At 48.5% G+C, this 13,273-nt stretch overlaps 1 long non-coding RNA gene and 3 other non-coding genes across 4 annotated transcripts in view; 2 read left to right on the forward strand and 2 right to left on the reverse strand.

Annotated features, from left to right (window-relative positions):
- Nucleotides 1–13,273, forward strand: part of LOC142047739 (uncharacterized) — an 87,584-nt gene that overhangs the window by 15,305 nt on the left and 59,006 nt on the right. The window lies entirely within an intron of this gene.
- TRNAS-AGA (transfer RNA serine (anticodon AGA)) lies at nucleotides 3,671–3,752 on the reverse strand. Its single transcript has one exon. It is a non-coding gene; the product is annotated as a tRNA-Ser (tRNA).
- Nucleotides 4,147–4,220, forward strand: TRNAI-AAU (transfer RNA isoleucine (anticodon AAU)). The gene has a single exon. It is a non-coding gene; the product is annotated as a tRNA-Ile (tRNA).
- Nucleotides 4,541–4,614, reverse strand: TRNAI-AAU (transfer RNA isoleucine (anticodon AAU)). The gene has a single exon. It is a non-coding gene; the product is annotated as a tRNA-Ile (tRNA).

Consider the following 13,273-nt stretch of genomic DNA (forward strand, 5'->3'; position numbering starts at 1 on the left):
TTGGCCTCTGGGTGGTATCCACAGTGACCACTGACCGCTTGGACAAGCATGCTACCGGCATGCGCGGCAGGTAGAAGAAAAGCCCTGCAACTTTTGAATTGCATTCCTGTTGCCCAGCGTGGAGTCTTGTCAGCACGGTGGCGATGCAGTCTCAAATCCAAAAAGAGCTTCCAGCATGGGACGTACGGGAGATACTGGAATCTGATCGCTGTAGGGGAGACAAATCTGTTCTATCAGCTGCTTACGACGAATGCCAAAGCATTTGAAAAAAAATCGCAGGATACACAGCGCGTGGTCACAATGTCGGGAAGCCAGAGACTAATGAACGTCTCATGGGAGGAGGGTACTGAGGACTTTCCAGCTATCCCAGTCACAGCGTCTCTTGAAAAGATTTCTTGCTTGGCTGAGCTCCCAATGTCTGTAGGTTCAAACACAGTGTCTGGCGTGGTTCAGGATAGCTTCCTAAGTTTCTTCCCCCCCCCCCCCACGTGAAAGAAAAAGGGAAAGAATCATTCTTGACTTCTTTCAATGTCACCCTATCTGTACTGCAATGCCACTGGTTAGACGCGATTGACTGAGAGGAAAGGAAGTCCTGCTCACTCCCTTCCTGGGGTAGATGTACACTGACTATGATGTCCATATGTTGCCATCAGCCTGTGAGTGCTCCTGGCTGGCCGGTTAGCGAGGCGGCCAGGGGCTCCAGGTAAAATGGGGATGATCCCGTATCCATCTTAATATAAATCTTAAAATATTATTAATATTTTTATATAATTAGTTTTAGAAATGGGTACAAACATCTGGTAACAGTCTTTCATATAGCAACGGGCGAGCTTCAATCAGTCTCCCCTTTCTATGTTAAGAAAAGTTCTGACTTGCCTTACTTCATAGCAAGCAGCATGCTGGTGTCCTCTCCCCACACGACTTAATGTTCCTGCCTGGACTATCATCGTGCTGGTAGGCTGCCTCCCCCTCATTTTATGTCATCTAACAGTGTTTCTTATTCTGAAATCTCTATTACTTCATGACACAAATGGGAGACACTGCACGAGCCAGGAAGGTGGAAAGGGAGCAGGGTGGGGTATTGCAGGGGCACCCCCTGTGAATACTGAGACAGGCACTTGGGTCTCTGAACTGGTCCTCCAAACACTGCCTCCGTATTCTTGGCAGGAGTGATCTATTTTTAGAAACATAAGGGGCATTTTGCTTTGCGTGCGGTCTGCCAATTTCAGCCAGGGCACCATGATAGCGCAGGGACAGTACAAAAAGGAGAGATAACCGCATTTTCATGCCAGTTTACTCCGCAGTAAACGGTTACACGAAATCAGACATCTCTACTATCATGCAAAAGCAAAGTTGAATTGTGCTTGTAGCGCCGGAGTATCGCCTCTCTGTCCCAGATCCATTCACTACGGTGCTGGAAACAAAAAAAGCTGAACGGTCTCGTTTGACCTGGCTATGGCGTCTGCCGAGGCATCCAGGGAAAACGGCACGAAAGTATGTCAGCTGGATGTTTTCCCAGAGGAGGTGCAAGACATTGAGACATTACAGCAACACCCGGACGACATAATGATCACAGAATCCAAGGGGCGGGGGAGACTGCGGGAACTATGGATAGCTACGGAAGAGCCACAATAGCAAGCGCTTCAGAACATCTTGTTGCTTCGGACCATGGACGCACACGCGAATCTGTGCTGTGTGGCACATGAAATCGAATTATAATATCAGTTTACAAAACCGATTTTAGCTATTCGTATTATCTGTTGTGTGATATGTGGCTCAACTGTATTGCTTTGCTCACTGATAAGTACAGTAAGCTGTCAGGGCTCCGGAGTGATTCTCCCATGCAAGGGGTGAGCCTTGCCGCTGTGCTTGTGAGGGGTTTCCGCATTTGCAACGAAGAGGGATAAACAGATTGAGTTACCAGTGAGCCAGGTGACCAGTGCGTGTAGTATGGGCGCAATGACGCCAAAGGAATACAGGTATGCTGAGGCGGCAATACTTTGCTGGTTTGTGTGGCTTTTAATGCCTGTGCTTCCCGTAATTCGTTTCTATGTCTGCAAATGCCATTTCTGTTCCTCAAGGTGAGTGAGGGGCAAGCAAGGGTTTACACCCTGACAGTGAGGAGGTAGGGTGAGTGCTGCAAAGCCAGAGGGGGAGGAGTGAATTGTTAAAGAAGAAATAGGCTACGTCTACACTGCACTTACTTCGAGTGTTTAAACCGTATTACGAACCTGATGTTATATAATGGTTGCGTTCGTCCACAATGCGATCACTTAAACGATTGCCTGTGTTTCCATGGACCACGGCTACATGATTTCCAGGAGCGGAAATGCACGGGGAAGTGTGTTCCTCAGCTACACAAGTTACTCAAAGACTCGTGAACCCAGTGCCTGATGGGCCAGAAAACATATTGCCAAGTGTGCTAAAGAGTACAGTCACACTCCCTTTGTAGAGGGCAGAAACCTCTTGGCGCGTTTTCGCGGAGTGCATTGAGCAACACGCACATAGCACAGCAATATGGCTGAGATACAACGATCATCCCTGACGTGCAAACCTCGCGTCTCTCGTGGGATGACTATACCTGAACGTTCAATGAATTGTGAAAGGCAGGAGGGAGGAGGACAGCTATGCTGACGGGGACATGAGGAAAAGGGAGGGGGCAGCATACAGGCGATGAGGAGTGGAGGCGAATTTATCCATACGCTGGGCCACCCAGCGTTTTGGGCTACTGCTAACGGATGGCATTACCTACCATTGAACGCCGTTTGGGCACCGGGAACAAGCACAGGGACTGGTGGGATTCCGCATTGTTTTTGCTGGTGTGGGACGATTCGCAGTGGCTGCGACTTTCGCTAATGGCTTTATAGAGCAGCTTTTCTTGAGTTTAGTTTAATTTCTTTGGTGACATCCGCTTATCCTTTGGCTCTCTCAAGGCCAGGTCTACACGACGATATAAAATCGATTTTAGATACGCAATTTCAGCTACGAGAATAGCGTAGCTGAAATCGAATATCTAAAATCGATTTACTCACCCGTCTTCACCGCGCGGGATCGATGTCCGCGGCTCGCCATGTCGAATCCGGAAATCCATTCGTCTTGGTGGAGTTCCGGAATCGATCTAAGCGCGCTCAGGGATCGATATATCCCATCTAGATGAGACGTGATATATCGATCCCTGAGCAATCGATTGTAACGCGCCGATATGGCCCGTAGTCTAGACGTGGCCTTAGAGACTAGCAAATTTATTTGAGCATAAGCTTTCCTGGGCTACAGCCCACTTCTTCAGATGCAACAAAGAATTCAGGCTGCCAGCTGCCCCAGGGATGAAAAAGGGTGAATCTGAGGAGTTATACTTTGTGCTAGTGCCTGGGGGTTTCCGGCGAAGCTCAGACCTACCTGTTCTAATCCCTCACATTTTGCTTTCGTTTTCCATTGAATTCCTGGGCTTCCCTTTGCCCTCTTTGGAAAGGTTAAATTAACAGAATCCTCTCAACGGAGCCTCTCGCCAGGACTCTTATTTTACAGTGTAATTTTGCTGATGTCATGGATAATAAATTTATTATGAGGATTTTGAGAAAGGCAGCTAGAGCTGAGAACGGCTGCTTACTTCTGTGTTAGGGGCCAGAGGAAATAGACATACAAACAAAAATGGAATTAGTTAAAACCAACACGTAGTCGGCAGGATTCGAACCTGCGCGGGGAAACCCCAATGGATTTCTAGTCCATCGCCTTAACCACTCGGCCACGACTACTTCCTGTGGTAAACTAATTGCTTCTTTCTATCCAGGCACTTTAAAGGCTCAATTCTTGCATTTTTGCCTTACCCCAGGCTGTATCACTAGATGAACATTAGATACATTCTAAACATCCCTCACTACGCTTTTCTCACAAACCCTTACAAGAGAATGGGCCACCCGCCCGTGTCAACCACGGTTATGGTCCCACAGCACTGTTTAACTGTGCTCACTCAATTCACGTGTGCGAGTTCATGTATTTCTTCAGAAACATGCTCTCCAAAGCGTTATTGAAGTGTTTCAAGTGTAATAAAATGACTCAGAAAATAGCATAGACACTTCAACATTCGTCCTAAAAGATCTTTGTCCTACTCTCCTGAACCAGATATATGTGAACCAGCTTTGCATGCATGGCCGGTTAGCTCAGCTGGTTAGAGCGTGGTGCTAATAACGCCAAGGTCGCGGGTTCGATCCCCGTACGGGCCACAGCTTTTGCAGTCCTGAAGGTCGCCTTTCAAGGGAAGAAAGGAGGAAACCTTTTCATTTCCCTTTGGGCACAGGAGGAAACAAACATCTGCACGAAACGAAAACCGAAAAAGTCAGAAGCTTTTGCTGCAAGACTCCGATGTAGAGAATGAATATTTTCCCCGCTCTGCAGCAGTTAGTGGTTAGTCGGTTCATTATAGCAGTGAGGTGACTGCACGGGGAGACGTTTCCGGTTGGCCGCCTTGTTCCACAGCAGTTGTTTGCTTCCTCTTGACTCCAAAGGCAAACGAAAAAGGTGACCGCCAGAACTGCAAAAGCTGTGGCCCGTACGGGGATCGAACCCGCGACCTTGGCGTTATTAGCACCACGCTCTAACCAACTGAGCTAACCGGCCAGCCATGTAAATCCTTTCGCAGCTTTCAGCTGTGAAGAGAGCCAGGGTGTCAGGGGTGATTCGTCATTCTATGTCACTTCATCCAACCAAAGCAGCTCTGTCAACCCCTTTGAGGACAGGAGAAGGAAACCCGCGCACATGAAGGACAAGAGAACAGTTCTCACAGTTCGTGCCAGCATTCGGGGGGTAATGCCGGAGGGCGGGGCGACAGTAGCTTACCCCTTCTGTACTCCATTTATAGCTGCTTTGAAATTACCTTTCTCTTTAAAAATACATTCATGATTTGTTCTTGAAACGGCCACGTCAGGGATTATTCAATAATCTCCTTTAACGTCTTTCTGGCTGGCTACTCTATGAAATTCCCTAACACAAAGCAGAGAGCACTACAACCTGCACCCAGCTGACTCCTTCCAAGCCCATCCTAAGGGCAAGTTACTGGCATGTCTCATGGTCTCCCGTAAGGCAGCCAGGGACCCTTGAACTCTAGCAATAGGAAGGGGCTAAGCTCGCAGTGTACATGCTGCACAAGCGCCTCTGTAACGTGAGACACCTGCACCCAAAAGCAGACTTGGGGCGATCTAACCGCTGCAGGGCGCGGAAATGATTCTTTATACCGGCGTCTTCCCCACACGCATCTCCATTCCGCCTTCCCCTCCCACTGCGTCCCTGGCACTTGGACATTAAGCGAAGTCTCCCGCCCCGCCCTAACAGGACCTGTGGTACTTGGGAACTCGGCTTTCTTCCCTCTGCTGCGGAGCACTCCAGGGGTGGTACAGCTGCTGGCAGCTGGACGTCTGCTCACCTCCCGGGCGCCGCGCTCCACGCTGCCCGAAGGAATAACGTAAATAATGAATATATATATATATATATATATATATGGAGCGGCGAAGAGGCTTGTGGTTAACTCGGGGTGCTGCTGCTGCTGTTCCAGGGAAAGCGGTTAAGCCTAGTGCAAGAGCAGGGAGCGCTGTGGTACACAGTGGATTGTAAAGCCCAGTAATATGGGCAGAGCAGGTCTCTTAGAGCCCAGCGCACATTCAAACAACACTCTCATTCCTCCTGAGTAGGCGGTAAGAAGCTCTGCTAGCAGCACCTCATCTTACAGGCGGGTGTTGTGGGAGGAGCTGTGTAGCGCTGAAAGGCAGCCTCCTGGCCTGGGCATGTCACGCATAGGCAGTGAGTTATATGAGCCTGTGCTGCCCACCAATATTCAGGAACGTTAGCCTGGCTCCGCCAGTGTTTGGGCTTATATTTAATCAGAGCCATCCCATCCATAGGGCAGATTGGGGCAACCACCCCAGGCCCCGCGTTTCAAGGGCATGCGGGGTGCAGGGCAGCCTGTGGGGTTAAGAGGGGTCCTAGGGCTGGCAGCAGTGGGGACCCTGGCACCAGCAGCAGCAGCAAGCACCCTGGCTCCAGCCTGCCCCCCTCCGCCCTGCCCCCAGCCCAGCCCAGCCCTGCCTCTTCCCACCCCTGCTTCGGCCTCCATTCCACTGCTTCCCCTAGGTCCCGCTTTTGCCCTGCCTCTTTGCTGCTTCTGCCCCCCCTCCCCCAAGTGATGCCAGGAGCTGGTGGGGCAGAACAGGCTGGGGCTGGGTTGCTTTCTGCTGCCGGTGCCAGGCCCCCTGCTAATCCCCCAGGCTGCCCTGGACCCTGCATACCCCTGAAACACAGGGCCCACCACCGCCAAAGCGCAGGGCCCCTATGGGTTGCCCCAGTCAGCTTCAGAACCTGCATGTGGGGGCACATTTCAGAGTTGCAAAGGGAAATACGCTGTCCAGGGGCATGAGGACTGTGAGAGTAATGGGGAGACTTGAGAAATACCTGTGGCCGCCGGCGAGGTAGGGGGCCGCCCCGAGAGCGCAGAGCTGAGCATTTTCCGCTGGGCTCTCACCTGCACCAGCGCCTGGCCATGATCGTATAGTGGTTAGTACTCTGCACTGTGGCTGCAGCAACCTTGGTTTGACTCCAAGTCATGGCATCTCTTTTTGGGAGGGGATATCCTGCCACATGCCTCGTGGCTCAACCTGATTGCATTGTGTCTATTTGCAGAGAGTCATCAGTTGGTCCTTAGTTTCTGCTTGATAAAGGAAAGTCAGTAGGGTTCATCCATCAGAAAAAGAGTACCAGGAATTCTTGCTGTGTGCCAGGGTCCAGAAGCAACGCCTTCCCTCCTGGAAAGGGCTGTCTGTCCTTCGAATGTCTGTCCAGTGCGCGTTGAACGGAAGGATCTGCGTGCCTGGGAAGCTGCGTCCCTCCAGAGGTGCTTGAAAAGCCAAAGGGGCCGTGGGTGAGTTTGTGATGAGGTGAGTCTGAAGTGTGGAAGGAGGAGGGTGTCAAGAGGAGGTTTTGCGAGGGAAAAGGTGCTGCTGAGCTGGTAGGTGAGGGCAAGGTCCCCGTCCCAGGGAGGTGTTATGTGAGGAGCTGTGTAGGCCCGAAAAGGTGGCCTGCTGGGCAAGGGCAGGTGAGGAGGGCCAGGGTTTTTCCCAGGGCTGTTGCTGCAGCCAAAGCTTTTAGGAAGCAGAAGAGAGCAAGGGGTGGTGTTGCCTGTTGGGGCCCATGGTATGGTGTACACTGACCATATCTGGTTCCTTGGAGATCCATGCAGTTCCCAGTCTCTCCTCTTTCCTCATAGTATTGTGATGAGTATCCCTGCCTGTCAAAGCATCAGCAACTGCTAACTCTTTCCCTGGGATGTATCTAATTTCCTGTTAATATGAAGAATTGTTAGCAACTATCTTTGGCCTTGGCTACACTTGAGAGTTACAGCACTGTTGGTGGCTTTATAGTGCTGTAACTTACTCCCCATTCACACTGGCAAGGCACATACAGCGCTGTATCTCCATGGCTACAGCGCTGCTTGTACTCCACCTCCACGAGAGGAATAAATAGAATAGAGCTGCTGCTGCAGCGCTGGGGTGCCAGTGTAAACAGGGAATAATCTTAGTACGCTGTAACTGACTCTGGAAGCTTCCCATAATCCTTTTAAGTAAAGATAACTCTCTTTGTTTTGTTGTGATGCCTCTGTTCGTTTTGTTGTGAACTCGGGGCACCCGGAACTGCTTATCAAAAAAAACCAAAAACACAGCCACTGTTTGCTGTGAATGAGCAAAGGCAGGGGGGCTCCCTTTGGAACGCCCACAGCTAGTGTTTGCTTGAAGAGAGGGGGAGGGACGGAGCTTGAGGAGAGAAGCATCTCAGGGGGCAAGAGGGAGAGGGGAGGGGTCCGTTTTGGCGTGGCTGCTTATCTGGTCTGTGAGGAAAAAAACAGTTGGTGTTCGCCTTCAGTGAGTGAGGGGTCGGAACTTGGCAGCTGCAGTCGGCTCCAAAAATCCACACTCTCACTCTCTCTCCCCCACACTCCCTGTCACACTCCACCCCACCCTTTTGAAAAGCATGTTGTAACCACTTGAACGCTGGGATAGCTGCCCATAATGCACCGCTCCCAATGCTGCTGCAGATGCTGCAGATGTGGCCACGACAGTGCGCTGGTAGCTGTCAGTGTGGACAGACTGCAGCTCTTTCCCTACTCAGCTGTACGAAGACAGGTTTAACTCCCAGCGCTGTACAGCTGCAAGTGTAGCCATACCCTTTGAATCCTTGGTGGAGCACTGTGCAAAGCTTTTCTGAAAATGACCTCAAGAGGCTTGTCGTCTGTTTCCAGAGCTACTTTTTTTCCCTGTAGATAAACTGATGAAATTGAATACTACTAAACACTATTTTCAACATTTATTTTCTTATCTGTGCATAGCTCTGTTGTGTAGTTGTCAGAGCTTTAGGGGCATAAGAAACAGGAGCTCCATTTTGCAGCAATACAACACCTAATCTGGCAGAACTTGCATCCCCATCTTTTCCCAACAGTTGTCTTAAAGGAGTTGTTGCTGTTGACATGTAGAGGATAAAATTGTCCAAGGTAAGTAACCACTCCAAGAAATCTTTGCAATTCGTCCTTGCTGATTGGTGTAGCCATTTCCGTTATAGCAGAAATGTTTCAGGTGTCAGGTTTTACACCTTCTTCTGTCAAGTGATGCCTCAAATATTTTATCTCTATCAGAGCCAATTTGCATTAGTTCTTGTTCAGTCATAGGTTCCTTTCATGACACCCTTCTAGAATGCTCTAGAGCCTTTCATCATGTTCTCAGCTGGTACTTCTCCACACTAGCATGTCATCTATATAACATTCAGAACCTCAAACATTCAAATGGCTGATGGATCACGCTGGTACATTTCAGGAGCAGAACAGATCCCCAAAGGAAATGTGGTGAACCTGTACCTGCCGATTGGTGTGTTGAACATACAGAGTCTAGAAATGTTGTCATCCTGCTGTATTTACCAAAATCCACTACTGGCAATCGAGACAGTGAAAATTGCAGCTTTTGCTAACTTGCTGGTGATTTCTCCTTCTAAAAGCAATTGAAAATGTTTCCTTCATATTGCTTTATCCATATGTCTTGGATCCAAGCATACTTTTATTTCATCTCAGCCTGGTTTGTCTACAATTGCTATAGAACTGACCCATTTTGCAGATTCTTGCACTTTTGTCATTACTTACAGCTGTTCCATGTGGTGCAATTATTTTTCTACTTTGTACCTTAATGTCACTGGAACTTTTCTAGGTGCATGAATTACAGGTGGTAGTTGTGAGTTCATCTTTATGGTGTGCTTACCTGGAAAGCACTTAAACCTTCAAATACCCGCTTGTATTCTTTAAATATATCCCAATGTCCTTCTAGTTCTTCCTTTACCATACTCTTTGTACTAAATTTAAACTTGTCACAGCTATCAGCCCAGTATAGTTTATGAGTCAGCTTCTACTACCTGAAATTCCAGCAAATTTTGTATCCCAATACACATAGTCCAAGTTGCATTTACCACATATCTGCAGTTTTTTTGCTGAATAGGTTACCAGTACTCAAGTTGTGAAGTGGTTTGGCCCTTAAAGTGTTGTATAATTTTACAGACATAACACTGGCTTGTGGCTATGGATTTAAAAACTCACGGTTTTGTGATCATTAATGAGCAAATCCACATTCCACTCATCCTTGGGAGGCTCAGTAGTCAGTATACTGAGGAATAGCTCTTATGAATGCTCATCTGCTTCTGTGAAGGTAAACATCTGTTTGCCATGGGACTTTTCCTTTCCAGAATTGCACATTTTGGCAAAATGATTGTTTGCGCCACGTTTTCAGCATTCTTACCCACACGCAGGGCAGTTCCTTATAGTATGGCTACGGGCACATTTCTAGCAACCTTTAATTGCCTCTGACTGCTCTTAGTCCTCATCCTCAGAGGAAACCTGTATGCCACTTTCAGAAGACGAACCTGGGAGTTTAAATTCATAATTCTGCTAGACACTAAAAATCATAGACAGAATAGAGACACTGGATTTATGGTTTAATAATCTGTAACCCATTTAACACCCCTTCTCAGCTGCCTTTGTCCCCTCCCCGCTGTGATAGAAGAGGTGTTAACAGGAGTACTTGTGGCACCTTAGAGACTAACAAATTTATCTGAGCATACGCTTGAAGTTTGGAATTTTCCACTGCATGCATCTGATGAAGTGGGCTTTAGCCCATGAAAGCTTATGCTCAGATAAATGTGTTAGTCTCTAAGATGCCACAAGTACTCCTGTTCTTTTTGCTGATACAGAGTAAAATGGCTACCACTCTGAGATCTTTATTTCCTGTTTGCACTGACCCTTCCCTCCTTACTCTGTGCCCCCAAATGGCCATCCTGAATAGTGGCTCTCACGGCATGTCTGAGAAGGGAAGGGTGATCAAACCTCTATCCAAACTTTCCATGAAAGAACGACCTAGTGAACTGATAGCAGTGGGGGCAGAATTAATTGCTGAGCAGGAGATGGACAGATGTGGGGGTCAGAGCTGCTGCAGAAGGGGTCAAAAATCATCTTACCCAATATCTTTGTGAGACTGGGCTACACTGATTGTCACACACACTGAGATGGATAGGGGGAGTTCAAAAATCCAAAGACAGACCAAAAACCCCACCCTGCAGTATTTAAAAAAAAAATCATTATTTTCTGGAAGGCCAGAGATTTTTGACCTTTTGAGGCTTGCAACAGTGGGACCTAGGTATTGGGCCATGTTTCCTCTCACCTAACTGGACATTTCCCAATCCTCAGGCTCACTACCCAGTCACCATTCACTCACTGTTCGTTCAATCTCCCCTTCCTGCCCCCTACCCCACCTTTTCCAGATTGGTCATTAAGTCCTGATGTTAGGTGCACATCAGCCTCTCTTCTCTATTCCCCCCAGGAGGAATCACAAACGTGGTCCTGCCCCAGCTGCATGAAAGTGCAAGGAATGAGGTGCCTGTCCCACAGCCAAGGTGCAGGGAGAGACTCTGGTCATTAATTTGTGCAGCTCATTTGCTAATATTGAAGGACTCAGGTTTCAGAAAATGGAAGGACCAGGGCTGGATTTACACCTTACGGGCCCCTGGGCACAGGATCTTTAGCACCCCCGTGCCTACAGCTGACCTTTGTGTTGCACACAGTTTTTGAGAGGTGAGGCACCCCTAGAACGCCAGTGCCCATAGCATGCGTAGCCATTTACCGAGCTGGTGGGAGAAGTTAGTCCCAGCCCTTCCCCTTGTGCTCAAGGCCCCTCCCAGCCCTTTCTGCTCTCCTCCTGCACCCCATAGTTAGCCAAGAGCACTTCTACAGTGGCTAGGGTGACCAGATTTTATAAGGACAATCCCAATTTTGGGGGCTTTTTCTTATATAAGCACCTATTACACCCCACCCCTATCCTGATTTTTTACATTTGCTATCTGGCCACCCTAACAGTGGTCCCCTCCCTGGCTGCATGGCCCCAGTGCCTCCGACTCCAGTGTAGTGGGCAGCACAGCTGCAGCAACACCCCAGGTGGGCAGCGCAGCCTGAGGTCCAGCTGCCCCAAGCCCCAGCCAGCCTGGGCCAGGGCAGAATGCCAGGAATGGCAGGAGGGGACCTAGGAGCAGAGTGTGGGCAGGCCACACCAGGCAGTTTGAGGAGGCACAGCCTCCCCCAGCCTATGATACCTGCCACCCAATGCCCCTAGGCACGTGCCTAGTGTGCCTAATTGGAATTCCAGCCCTGAGAAGGACTGAAAATCTCTCCAGTCTCAGGGCCCAGCAATATGTCAGGGTTTTTGTCCATATATCGGGCGGAAACCCCCGAAAGTTCCAGGCAGGATTGGAACCAAAAATCAAGAAACCCACTGAAATAGTTTTGCTCATGATGACAGCTTCTATAGGCTACATGAAGTGAATTGCACCAGCTGAGAGTGAGCCTTGCTGCTGTGCTGTCAGGGAGATCTAAACTTTTCCTAAAGGTCAGAGGAAAGGAAGTAAGTACTGGGGCACTGGTGGGACTTGACCCCAGCACCTCCTATTTATTAGGCAGGTGCCTTAATTAGCCAATCAACAATCTAGAGCTCTAAAAGGGGTAAATGCTTTTGAATTCTGGAAACTGCCTTCAACTTTACTTGTGCCTCTTATAGCCCTCCAAATAATGCATCATTGTGCCTTGTACAGAAACTCAGTAACAGTAACACAGTGAACCCTCTTTAGTTGTGACATGAGGGACAGTTAGGAGTCTGAAGCTGTGGACTGAATACTGTGGATGCTGTAAATCACTCAGAGGGAAAAAGCATGATGAAACTGATCTGAGGAAACAGCCAATGCACTCAACCTTTGAACTGCTCCAGAGAGATGACGAGGCAAAAGGCATAGCTCTCTGGCTAGCCCCTTGTGGGAATTCCTGCCAAGGCTCACAGCAGTGTGTTCATGGGGGCTGTTAAAACCATCCAGATTTCCTTAGTGAAGGGATTTGGATTAACACAACAATCCCAGCAAAGTCTCTCTGTTGGGGCTGGGTGACCCATTCTTTAGATTAATTTGCCGATATCCCTGCTGATAAAGTTTCTTGAAAATTACATAGCAGCATGTGAAATGGCCTCTCTTTAGAAGCAAGGTCTCTTAACTGCTGGGTTGAAAAGGGTTATGGGAAAAGCCAGGAGAAGTGGGAGTGGCTGCTTGTTTCTGTGGCTTGGGGGAAAATAAATCTGCTGACAGCAGAAATAAAACTAATTGGATCACACAGCTAGCAGGATTCAAACCTGCCTAGGGAGATCCCAATTGATTTCTAAGCCATTACCTTAACCCCCCTCAGCCAGAACTACCTGGTACAAGCAGGTACTTGCTTCCTTCCTGCTGATGTCTCCACAGTCCGGTTCTTTTTGTGAAAAATACATCCATACTTTCCTTAGCTCTAGCTGTTACTAACCTGAGGCTACATTTCAGCACATCAAGGAAGTCCCTGACATTTCATCAACATTCTCTTTTAAATTGCTAACTTTAAATACTCAAGACTAAAAGCATGGAGGAAAATATTTTGGGGAAGGTGAGCTGCTGGCTACTTGGAGAGGATGAGGGAGTTTACAAGGAGGGAGGGAAACTGAAGAAATCATATCAATTCTTCTTAATAATTCACTGAGTGATTGAAAAACTCAGATCTCTTCCCAGCTACCTGTCTCCTAGAGCAGCCTAGGAAATGCTGGGTCCCATGCTGGCAGATTGTGGCATTTTCTGTTCAGAGAATAGGGGACTTTCCTCATCTACAATACTTGCTGGTACTGTTTCCCTTTAATCGAAGAAA

This window comes from Chelonoidis abingdonii, chromosome 1, assembly GCF_003597395.2.
Source record: "Chelonoidis abingdonii isolate Lonesome George chromosome 1, CheloAbing_2.0, whole genome shotgun sequence".
In the NCBI taxonomy this organism is placed as follows: Eukaryota; Metazoa; Chordata; order Testudines; family Testudinidae; genus Chelonoidis; species Chelonoidis abingdonii.